We start from the raw sequence: 13,178 nt of genomic DNA, 5'->3' as shown, positions 1-13,178 counted from the left end.
TATATCACCGTGTGTATTGTACTTTTTTATACCCTCTCTACTTCTACTGTCGTCCAACTGATTCCAGCTTGAGTTTTTAAACTCCGCCACTGTCTGGACAAAACTCTCAAGACTTGTCGAATCCAACTTTTTGCTCCAAAAGTACATCTTCCTATCAGCCCCTCCTCACTCTCCCCGTTCGTCCTCATCTCTCCCTCATTATTTTTGGTCGTAGCACTTCATAAACACACACTCAACCATGTGCTATTACCCAGTCTTTTCCTCCTTCCTCTTGCCCCCTTCTGCTCCCCACTCCTTGAAAGCTGGAAATAGGACAGTTCAGCAGTGGAGGGGTTAAGATGAGCCCGCTCTTGTGATTGGCTGCCGGCCGGCGATCTGAACCAGCCTGCAGAATAGAGGTAACCAGGCAACCTCAGAGAGGGAGAGAGAGAGGGAGAGGAAAGGAGAGGGGGGTAGAGGAGAAGAGAGAGAGAGGGAGAGAGAGGGAAAGAGAGAAAGGGTAAGAGTGAGTGTGTGTGTCTCTGTGTGTGTGAGTGTGTGTGCGTGTGTGTGTGTGCATGTGTGTGTGTGTGTGCGTGTGCGTGTGTGTGTGTGTGTGTGTGTGTGAGAGAGAGGGAGAGAGAGAGAGGAAACGTGCTGAAAGAAGACCGGCATAGTTTTGTGGGGATTGTAGGAAAAGATGTGGGGAGGTTCGCGCGCTCTCTCCCCGGAATGGAAAACTGGATTATCCCCCCCGCTGCAACACTCTGTGGATGTCTGAGGAGACCTGGAGCCCACACACGGGATTGAGTGGATTCTAAAGCTTTTCACAAAGATGGGAAATATTGGCCCTAATTTTCTCTGTAGTGACGAGGTAAGTTGTCCAGGGCGGCGGGACGTTAACCGGATTGCGCGCCGGTTCTGTGGCCCGGGTGGACTTTACGCGGCCGTGATGCGCCTGTGGATTCAGAAGCGCATCCCTTAAATCATTGCATGTTGGTGCATCGGGGATGTCATCCCCATCTCACCCACGCATTCACTCACACACCACCACCACTTGAAGGTGTGTGTGTGTGTGTGTGTGTGTGTGTGTGTGTGTGTGTGTTTGCGAGGAGGGAAAACGGTGCTGCTGCAGTTGTCATCAGTCTCATCAGCACACTGTGCGTGGATCGGCTTGGCCGGGCGTCCCCCTCTTCCTCACCACCCCCACCCCTTCCGGAGCTCTTCGCGCCACATAAATCACAACTATCACAATGCAATGGGCAACAGTGAGAAGACAAGTTGAGGTTTTTTTTCTTAATCCACGCGCCACCAACAATCCTCTACCGGCTGCGGATGCGTCCCGCTGTTTGACGGTGACTTGATTCGGTGATTCCCACTCTTTATAACCCGACGACACTTTTATCGTTGTGTGAGATCTCTTTTATCGTGGATTTGTTTCTGTGTACTGGAATGGGCATTGATGTAAACCCAAACTTTCCCGTGCGGCCGAGTGTCTCCTCTTCTTCCCGCCTCCGTCACAATTTCGTTCCCGCGGGTAGGAGTTCAGTTTTTGGGGCTTGTCCGATATTGGGAGCACAGATGAATGAAATCAAACTGATGAAGTGTTAGTGTTGAAATGTGGTCAATGGTGCGTGGGCTATTTCTGGTTCCGAGTGACTGAGTTTGGGTTGAAGTGAAGAAGAGGGAGGGGGAGTTGAATGGAGGTCCTGGACAGTTTGCTTCAGGGGCCCCGGTCTTTGCTGCAGCTTTAGGCTGCATTAATCATTGAGCTGCATCTCAGCAAACCCTCACTCACCTCCTTCTCGCCTTCCCTTGATTTGAGGTACTCTTACACCTAAATCAACAAGTGTGTACGTGCATCTTTACAACGACTACTTTTCCACATTGTGGTAATGTATTTGTCAATCTGCGTGCTTCCAATGCAGGATAAAACAGTTTTTTCTACTATTTAGGTCACAGAGAAACACCTACTACTTCTCTTTGCCTGGATAATGTTGCTGTTTTAGGATTGCTCTTTTAAAAACAACATGAGTACAGGATAAGCGGTATAGATAATAAAGGAGTGAATGAAAGTATAATCATCATCAGTTCTGTACTGCTTTGTTACTATTGTAATCCATTGATGTCAGGTTAAAATAAACGTTTTATATTGCAAGTGATGCATTACATAGCTGTATCAACATAGATAGGTAATGTGATTAAGTGTTTGACGATTGGTTCCTTTTACTTATGCTCGTATGCACTCAGCAGTTAAGTCCAGGTTGCCATAGAAACCAAAGAGTATTTTATAGATACACTCAAAGAAGACATAGTTAGAGACTTTTTTTCCTTACTCCTTCCTCATTCACTTCGCAGTCCTGTCTGCAGTCTCAGCTTCCCTTTTTCTTTTTTGTCCAGCCTCTGTCACTTCATGTTCCAACGCATAATCATGTTTGAGATGCAATGTGATGTGTTTACGTACTGTGCACCAGAAAATACGAGTTGAATGAAGATTGAACTAAATCTTGAGCAGAGAACAGCTCCACACTGCTGGGTAGTCTTGAGCATTTATCATGGGAAGTTGGAATTTACAGTCTTTGGTTCTAAAAAACTTTTGACCACCATAGCAAGAAATGGCTTGGCTTCAAAGTCATAATTTGTGTCTGTGCTGGAGACATGGCGCAGCTTTGACTTGGAAAACCATCTTAAGATGGTATCTTAAGAGCAGTAGTCTTCAAATCAACTATTGTTTGCTGTTGCAGGGGAATTTATCTGACTGTATGGAAAAGACATATTCTACCACCTTCAGAGAAGCACAGTACATCTTGAAATGATGTGACCTGCGTTTTGTGTGTGAATTTAGCAGCATTACAATACAATATTCAGACTTGAAGACCATGAATGTGTTTAAAGCAGCTTAAACCCAGTTAAGAAATGTAAAGACTCACTCTCATGCAGTTTGCTGAGGCCAAATGCAGTTGTGTTTACCGTTTTCTGTGTGTAGACTCGAGCTGGCTGGCTGGGTGCTAGAAGAAAATTTCAAATAGAGAAGATGTCTCTAGCATCTTATAGTTTTTACATCCAAAGCTAAACCTTGATATATGGATCGCCTCCAGGCTTGATGTGACACCTGTTGCTACTGAGTCTCGCTGATACAACTTGACTGTTTTAGTTACATGCTTGGTTTAGGCTTCATTATGCCTCTGTGGTATTTTGTTAAGTTGGGTAGAGGTACAATCAATTACAAGGGAGCTTCAATGTGTCTCTCTCTTGAGACAAAATGATTATGTCATATTTTTTATGTTTTCCGACTTTGTAAATAAGTCAAACAAACGACAACCTTTACAAGACATCCGAATAAAGTCCCATCACTTGTTTGATGATTCCAGGCTCATGTCTGTATCCATCCCAAAGTTAACCCCATATCTACACGTTTCCCCACTTGGTGACAACAAGCTAGAAAGTGTCTCAATGCAGGTCTTGCAATGGATAAAAGGACACTAAATCCAAGAAAGGACTTTATTTTTTGTATCTTCAGCATGGTTTATGTCTTCATTTAATACATCGATTGGAGTGAATAAATAGGCACAGGAGTACTTTCCGGGATGCAGGTCAGTGCAAGCTTGTATTCCCCATTAGCATAAAATTTGCCATTTATTGATTGATAAGTATAATCTGCGTACAGTAACAATTATTACAGACACTTGACACATTCTCTTTTCGGTGTCCTCATCATATCCAGGTGGTTCTCCGAGCAATCTTTTAAGCACAGATCTGACCAATTAATGAAGACAGTCAAAAACGCGTCAGAAATACTTACATTACCTAAATGTTTATAAAAGTACACTTCCCTTGTGAGGACATTAATGAGATAGCAGAAGAGGAACATTTTAAGGCATTCTAGTCCCGTGGGAGTGTGGTTATGTGTATGGATGTACTCATTGCATTACAATACATATCTACAGTGCTTTTTGATACATACAACACGTGATTGCTTTGCAAATGCAAACACTCGTCTACTCCTGCCGCATCCCTGACTATTACAGGCAGAATAAACGAGTTTTTTTTTTTCATATCTCTGTGTCCTACTCTTGATTATTCTTCTCGGTACATCTCTTTGACGAAAAGGGTTTTACAAATATGTGTATTATTTCAATTATTATTAGTGTTTTCATTACTATCGACACTACACAGATGCAAAATGCCCAAGAGGGACCAAGAGAGAACACGGCTGGCTGTTCAGAGCTGCAACCAAAGCTGCCAGCTAATCTGCCTATGCAGTCTGTAGTCTGTAATCTCTAAAAACATTTAAAATCTGTATGCTGTGTTGGGATTAGTGTCTGCAGACACAGCAGTAGTCTCCAAACAAAGACACACATTTCCTTTGCTCTTGCATTACACTGACAGCTGACGTGCCTCTGTACTTTTCACAGAAATTCCAAAAATATTTAATCGAAACATTAGACATCTGCGTTTGTGAAAAATTTCTGAAAAGTTCTTAATTTTATCAAATGTAATGCTCAGTTTACTGACATCATGACTCCAGACCATTTTTAGCATAAAGAACCTGCAAACATATCGTTGCTATAAATGTATTAATGTTGCTTACAGAAAGGAGCTAACTGCAAAAGCTTGCACTGAGTTTGTTGTTTGATTAGAAATGCATGTTTATTTAAGGATACTATAAACCCTGTTCTATGGATCACGAGGAGTTTGATGAAAATGGGATATAGCGACACGGGCAATTCACTTTGCTCTGCCCAACTTAGTTGTCACTTGCAAAATTGGCATGTAGGTTTTTTTTGGATGATCTGATCGTGTTGTGAAAGTCTTGAAATGCCAGTTCTACACTAAGAAATGTGTCTGTTATGGTAACTGCATGTGTTTGAAAATACGAAGCTGTTTTAGTCCTGATTTTGAAAAATATTTGCTTTGTAGATCACTACTGCTTCAAGAATTGCTTTGTATTGGCCTGTTGTTATGACTGAAATCTAGACAGACATTTTATTTTGAATTTTTGTAAGCACCTGTGGCCATGAGCTAACTGTGGGTTGGCACTGAAAGAACAAGATTACGGATCCAAGAGAAATGAGTTTACTCCACAGGGTGTCCGGGCTCTCCCTTGGAGATAGGATGAGGAGTTTGGGTGTCTGGGAGGGCTCAGAGTCGAGTCACTGCTCCTCCACGTGGAGAGGAGCCAGATGAGGTGGCTTGAGCATCTGATAAGGATGTCTCCTGCACACCTCCCTGGTGAGGTGTTCTAGGCATCCCCTACTGGTAGGAGGCTGTGGGGAAGACCCAGGACATGCTGGAGGGACTATGTCTCTCAGCTGGCTTGAGAACGCCTCGGGATACTCCTTGAAGAGCTGGACCAAGTGACTCGGGGAATGGATGGATGGATGGATGGATGGATGGATGGATGGATGGATGGATGGATGGATGGATGGATTTTTCTAAGCAAGAAACCCTCCAACTCATTGTTCCATCTAGCCAGCATACCTTAAAATATTGCGGCAAATTCCCTTGTTCACATTCTCTTAAGACAAATTGACCCTTTCATATTTCTAATTTCATTCTTTTTGGTTTGCAGCTCAGCTGCTTTTCATTATCAGGGAGAAAATCCCCAATAACTACTGTCATTGGTTAAGTATTCCCAAGAAAGTGACTCTCTTTCTCTTATGTACTTTATCAGTATTTTTTCATCTTTAGCTTTTTCTTGTTTTTGCATGTTGTTTCACTCAAAGGACTTTCTCTTCTATTTTTCATGATCCCTGCGTGTGTTGTACCTATTGAATCCAAGGGTGTCGATCATAGAACTAAGACTCTTGATATGTTTTTCTAATTCAATCCTATATTGTCATTAGTATTCACATCACCATGATAATATATTTTTTACACAATGTTAAGCATCTTTCTTACAGGCTCTTCGCCCTCGCTATTTTCTCTCTGGAGAGAACTACTTCTTGTTGAAATCACCAAGGTGTTCACTTTGTTAATGGGTTTTTCGCTGAAAACAAAAGCACTTAGGGAAGGATTTTGCAGGAGGTGACGATGCTCGCATATACAGAAGAGTGTAACACACTGGAGTCGAAGCACAATAACACTTCAATTAATTCAGCGCCTTACATACTAATTTCCCCAGAAGTCAAGGTCCCTGACCACCTCCTTCCTTGAGCCTCACACACAGTGATGTTTGGTGGCCTGTGTCGTGCCTTGACAGACCTCAGCTGAATTACATGTTTCTTGTGACATTTTAGCTGCTCAAGAGAGAGTGGAAAACAATGCCTTGTGAATTACATTTTATGTATTTGTGTTTTTTCCGACCCTCCTTCCTTTCATATTTCCACAAAAAGGCCCGCTGATGCCTGATTTAATATGAGTTTTTCATTCAAAGAATACAATGGCTAATGAATGCATGTCAGCACAGAGGTTGAATGGGAATCAGCTCGGTTATGCTGGGGGGTTCGTAGCAACTTTTCCCTGCGGAGCAGATCCACTGACTTCCACGCTCACTTTGAGACCGTAACAAAGTTGCATGGAGAAAGGCGCAGACAGACAGAAATGGAAAGATGTTTTCCTTTGAGTATTCCCTTTATACAATTCTACCCATCTATCATTCTATGCCTTTCTTTTGCTTTCTCCTTTTCACACCATCCTTTATAACCTGCTTGCTAATTAATTCTAAATAGTGTTTTCCTCAGTTTTTTCTCTCTAACTCTCTATTGTAATTATTGGGCACAAATCAACGTTTGTCATTTGCTACTTGCTCTCTTTACTGCAGCACAATGACTGCTCACAGCCTACTTAGTCTTGGGATGTGATAACCTGTGGGAACCTGTTAAGTTTGGATGACGGTGAAAGTGCTCATAACCAAATTCAGCTTCTCACTTGCAGTGGTGGGGCTGCTTCATCTGCCGGACACCCGAAAAAGATGAAACAGTAAGAGAAAAAGAACAAGTCTGACAGAAGTCTTGTCCCTGTAAACAAGAGCTGCCCCTGGCCGTGAAACGATCAGGAAGTGCCAACTGGAGACCAATGCTGGACATGATTGGATTCATAGACATGGTAGTCATAGAAAACATTCAACTCTAAACACCTTTTTCCCTCATCTTATGTGCTCAGCGCTATAATATTGCACCACACCACTATTGCAATCTCAACTTTATGAGATTTCATGGGTCATGAATTCTACTCATCCCATAAACCAAGTTAAGTGTCAATTAAGGAAGACACATAAAAACATTAAAAAAGGTTTCCGTCATTTTCATGCAACATTGAAGCAAGAAGTAAAAAAACACAGTGGTTTAGTTTTAAATTGCTTGATGTTTTTGCTTACTCTGCTCTCCTTTGAACCGATCTTCCACTCAACCTTTTTCAGGCGGAGCAAACTTTGCAACCATTAAATTGAAAATATATTATATGCATTAAAATAGGACCTGATAAGAATTTCTGCAAACAAAGTTCTACTCGAAGAAAATGTATTAAAGCACAAAAGAGTGAAAGGTTGTTCTGTCCCACCCAAATTCAAACCAAAATGATGTTTTGAATGTGGTGTAGTATTTTAGTTTCTTGAATGGGACTATAGGAAATGCTGTATCAATATATGGAAATATATAAAATATAAAAAATATGTCTCACTTATGATAAAGACTTGAGTCAAACATTGGCATCCAAATTGATTACTTTAGACTTTTCTTGAAAAAAAAAACAACTTAAAAAAAGGTTAACTTATTAGGGATAAAGGAGTTGATTCTGCTCCTAAGCCATATCTTAACCCAGGGGACATTGTGTCTACCAGTACTGCTGTCTGTTTTTATGTGTTTGTTACTTCTCAATACACACTGCTCTGAAGACCACTTGTGCATAAAAAATGGATAAATCACTTTATAAAATGAACAGATATCAAAACTGGAATCTGGTGTTTCTTTGTTGAGTTTGCATTTTCTACTTGTTTCTTCACGGCCTTCCACCAGGCTCTCTGGTTTCCTCTCACATTCTAAAGTCATGCAGTAAGTTATCTGGAGACACTAAACTCCCCAGATGCACGAAAGAGATAGTGACTGGTTGTATGTCTCTGTATGTGGACCTGAAATGGCGATTGGTCCAGGGTGAATCCCTCCCTGCCCAGTGACAGCTGGAATCAGCTCCTGCCGCCATGCAAGCTTGAATGGAGGATAAACAATATAGATAATCAATTCATAAATAAACCCGGAAATTAACATACCGTTCATAAGGCATATGTGATTTTTGTTAATGGTTGTGACTATTGGCTGAACATGTTTGCTATGTTGAACATGTATGACTTATGTTGATATAGTTAAGGTGACTTCATTTGCCCATATAATAAGTATATATTTATAAATTCAACAATATTATTTCATTTTAAGGGCTGGCTATGAGAATGTGATTTTTTTTTTTTAACCCAAGGTTGAGCATGGAGCGAGCTATTTTGTTCCATCTATTCTGCCATTTAAACATTCAGATCTTTTTTGAAACGTAATGCGCTTATTTGCAGCCGGGTGAAAAAAAACCTCTTTATCCTAGTTTGATTATACTCAACTCTGACCCTGTGATATGCTATATTTTACTTAACTTTGTAGGCCCACAATTATTAAAATGAAGAATGTAGGAAATGAAGACACAATTTCATTGAACTGATTATTTATTGCAACAGGTGATTTTGTTGGTAGTATATTTTTATTGATATTTAATGTTTGGTGCATTGTGGTTGATTGTTAGTCTTGCTGCCAATGGGTACATTTCAAAAAGCAAGAAAATTGTCATCCCTTCTGTGTTTAATGTCATAACAGAATCTAGGAACCAATCATATCATATAACCCCTGATTGGAGAAAGAATCATCACTGGATTTTTTTTTCTTGCTGAAATATTTAAATAAATTCTAGCATCAAAACAACTTTTTTGTGACAAGGCATGGATGATCTCCTGTTTGGTCACAGATCGAAGTATGGTGTGAGGGCATAACAGTGCTACAAAGACCCAAGAGGTCTAACAGAAGTCTCAGAATGTTATTTTTTCTTTATTTTATTAAAAGACGAGATCATCAAAACAATTTCAATGTTAAGAACATTGATAAGTATATATGATATATATCCTGTTTAACAGAAGATGTTTTCATAGTGGCTGTTCGTTGCTGGTGTGATGAACAGCTGAACTGCATGCTATAGCTTTTCTAGCGGAAGTGAGAGGCTACCAGTGGACTAGTAACCCAGCTACCACACTTATTCTGTCTGCTGCTGCCACAGCAGGCCTCTCTGCGACTCCGGGGACATGCCATCTACTTATGACCCACATCGAGGAACTAACTGACCCATTTCGACTTGAAGTGGTTTGTGACTCAACTGTGACTTAAGGCACTTAGTCAACTTTTTGGGGGCAGAACCTGTTTTTTTCCTTTTCGGATCCTGATAATCATGCCGCACAATTTTCTCATTAACAGTCTGTGAAATCTCCGGATTCTCTTCTGACATTTTTTCATTGAGCTTGTTTGATGATGTACTTGCACACCTGGCTCTAGGAAACTGATGCAGGTTGATTCTGGATGTGGTTGTGGGAAACATTTTGTGAACATTTAAATGCGAAAAACCTATTGCAGAATTAGTGTGTTCACGGTTGGTCACTTTGAAAAGCAGCAGAGTCCAAGTCAGCCAGTTGACTGGTGAATCTTTAAACTTGACTTTAGTTTCATAGTAAATTGGAAACAGATATTGGTCACAACCAAAAGAGAATCAGTCTTCTTTTATGAATGAGTAGACCTATTTAATTTTACTGAGCTAATTTGTGTCATGTCATACTGCCAAAAATACTATGTTTCATTGTTATTTAAAGATTGTTCATCAACAGGATTTCTGCACTTAAGTGGTCAAGTCTTAAATCTTGTTTCACTCTCTTTGCAGATTAGTTGATAGAAGGGCTGGAAGACAAAAAAAAGGGCCCTTCAATCCTATAGTCAACTTTGAATGTTCCTATTCCATTCAAAGTGGTCACCCCAGTTGTTTCTTTATCATTTATTATCTCAGGAAAGGCTGTTGATTCAGTTTTCAACAGTGTATTAATAAAGATATAAGCATCTTACCAAATTATTATTATTATTATCAGTATCATCATCATCATCATCATCATTATCATTATTATTATTATTATTATCAGCATTATTGTTGTTTTTGTTAATGATGTTGTTGATATTGAGTTATTTATTTTTTTGTTCATTTTTTACAAATGATTTACACACCCAATATACAATTGTGGGCCTTTGCCAAGCATTAACATTTCCTGATTAGAATGCTTCCTCTTAGCATTCATGTAAGCGGATTTGACCCATACTCATAAATACACATTAGGAATGATAAAATGAATCAGCCCTTATTTAACTGCTGAGAATTTACAAATGAAATTGGACCAGTTAGTGTGAGCTGTAAAAATGGAGCATTTAGACATAGTAAGGGTAGTAAGTGTATTTATTAGACATGCCTTTGAAGGAAATAAAGCACTACACTACCATTCCTTAAGCGGCACAAAATAGTTTTCAAACAGATTTTCACACTTAATGACTGCTGCTACACAGGAATACCCCAGACAAACTGCATAAATCTCTATCAGTTTCTTAGTACTTCTGTCAAGGCCTTTGGCAGTATGGCTGTTAGCAAACTTTTTCAAGCTTATTTAACTCAACTGTGGTCATGTTGATGTCCCATCAGACTCCTCCACCTCAGTGCTTGTGCAATCCTTCCACCAACAAGATATTGGGCCTCTGGTTTGAGTTTTGTCTCATAACGCTTGTTTCCTTTTATCCTCAGTTGTGAAAAATGATCTTCAGCAACTGCTGCGGAATTGTTTTCATATGTCAGACCAGAAAGTCAATTAAGTAAACCAAAAGAAATCTGTGTCAAGCTCCAGTTTGGGCTCCCGGCAGACTGGCAGTAGGATTGGTCAGGCTTTCTACGGTTTCTCCTAACAGGGAATTCTATCATTCAGTGTCCAGAACAGAAAAGAAGACACCAAAAGTCAGAAAAAACATTAATAAATTGAGAAAAAAATAAAATAAAAAAAAGATCTTATTGTAGCTTAAGAGTACAAACCAGGCAGAGGGCCTGGATAATAACGATCTAGCAGATTCGTTTTCGTATTTTCAATATAAAGTTCAGAAGTCACTGTTAAAAGATCAAAAGATCTGTGTGTGCGTGACCAGCACCTGCTTGCTCCTAACTCATGGTTCTCGTTTAAGGTTGAATGAGTCAATCAGCTGCTCTTCAAGCATTTGTGCTCCTTGATGGAGTTCATCTTACATCTACTTATCTGATGTACTTTATAGGAGTGCTTGTGATGGACCCTTTACCCCTGAATCTCTTAACCACACACACACACACACACAAATTCTGCATCTGAAAATTAAGATGGTAACCTTCAATTAGCCCGAGATGCTTCTAGATGAATACTCCTCTCTTTTTATTCCAAGCTGATGGCCCGATGAGTGAGATAAGAGACAATTAGTGATGAGGGTTTGAAAAACCAGTCATTCAACCAAGGGGGCTATACTCAATTTCTGTGCATCTAGCATGTAGATGGAACAGGCAGGATGAAATCGTATAAAACTATTGATAAACATGATTAGTCACAGATACCACCCAGGGCAAGGGGTGACAAATATATCTGGTGCTGGTTTATTGTGAGGTTATCAATACGCTTCATAAACAGAAATGGGAAAATACTGGATTGAATGCAGTTAGCAAATGCAGTAAGTGAAGATATTAATTGGGTATAGCAACAATATTAGATAAATTACTTCAGCTGACTCAAATTAGATTTGTATGAAATTTGGTCTTGCCAAAACATTATCACTGACAAGTCATAGAGGGAATATCTGATGTCATAAAAAGACTAACATATTTCCCCATGCTATTTATTTCTCATTGGTAGGGATTTGCAAGATTGTTGCAAAGATATCGCCGTCCTGAATAGAACCTGCATTGTTCGTGACAGGCTGGCATGGTGGTGCAGAGGTTTGCACCTCTGCCTCACAGCAAGAAGGCTTTATTTAATTCTGACGGGGGCCGTCGCTGTGTGGAGTCTACATGTTCTGTCCGTGTCTGCTTGGGTTTCCTCTGGGTTCTCCGGTTTCCTCCCAACTTGTTTCCTCGTTTGAGACCCTAAACTGTCCTGACGTGTGAATGAGGGGTTGAATGTGTCTATATGTGCTGCCGTGATCAACTAGCAACCATTCCACCTGTCAGGATAGGCTCCAGAAACCCTGAGTGCAGGATTGACACTATAGATCATAAATGAATTAATGTTTGGAACAAAGTGTCATAGAGGATTATTCTCAGCTGTTTAGTGTGAACAGATGACTTTCATACAGAGAAAAAACACTTTTTCTTTCTTGCAAAAGTTAACATTGTTATTGTGAGTGTAACTTTGTTTTGTTCTATCTTTGTGACTTGAACTTCAGGTCCACCTTGCCAATGTTCAACCAAATCTTTTTTTTTTTTTTGAGGGGTTGGTTATGATGAACACCTGCAGCAGTCTGTCCTCTTCATGTGTCGTTTCCATGCAGAAAGTAAATTTTGCTGGTAGTTTCATTTTTATAGATTATGTCAGTTTGCCACATTTAGATGAGTTTGGGGGGGGGCTTTTGACACCGAACTAACAAACACAGATATAAAAATATGTAAATGAGTTTTCCAGTACTCAGATCTTCTCTCAAGCCAAGTATATCCGGATTTATCAGAACAGTTCAAACATAGTTATAAAATGTTCAATGAAACAGTTCTCACAGCACAGGGCCTTTATGTTATTATGTATTATATTTTTATGAATTTAATTTGTATATCATATTGTCATTTCAGATTTGACTTCATCTAATCGATTTTAACCAGCGAAGAATTAAAAAAACAGGTGTTTTGAAAAAGGGCTTCTAAAAATGCAGCAACACTCACAACCCACAAACATTAAACGTCATATATAGTTTAAGAAATAGGGGAAGTGCATGGTTTAAGAAACAAATAATTGAGTAAAATGCAACAAAACTATCCTGAAAGCCACTGTGCACTAATGTAAAGAAGATAACATTTAAAAAGGAAGGTTAGTAGAAAAGTAATGCTCAAGGAATATCTTTTAAGATACAGTGTCCCAGACAGAACCTTGTTAAAACTATGGCTTCAAGGGAAGAAATTTGGAACAGGGCCGATGAATGGGGAGAAAT

The 13,178-nt window shown here is 39.8% G+C and overlaps 1 protein-coding gene across 8 annotated transcripts in view; it reads left to right on the top strand.

The window, feature by feature from the left end:
• The first annotated feature begins 442 nt into the window (after positions 1-442).
• Positions 443-13,178, top strand: part of dab1a (DAB adaptor protein 1a) — a 76,814-nt gene continuing 64,078 nt past the window's right edge. For all 8 annotated transcript variants that reach the window (XM_086161732.1, XM_086161729.1, XM_086161730.1 and 5 more), the window contains exon 1: positions 443-853. The gene's annotated coding sequence lies outside the window, so the exon portion shown is untranslated. The remainder of the gene's footprint in view (positions 854-13,178) is intronic.

This window comes from Fistularia commersonii, chromosome 16 (genome assembly GCF_037954325.1).
Source record: "Fistularia commersonii isolate RoL2024-O1a breed Wild chromosome 16, RoL_Fcom_v1.0, whole genome shotgun sequence".
Classification (NCBI taxonomy): domain Eukaryota; kingdom Metazoa; phylum Chordata; class Actinopteri; order Syngnathiformes; family Fistulariidae; genus Fistularia; species Fistularia commersonii.
Note: the sequence above shows the minus strand (reverse complement) of the source record. Positions and strands in the feature narration are given on the sequence as shown.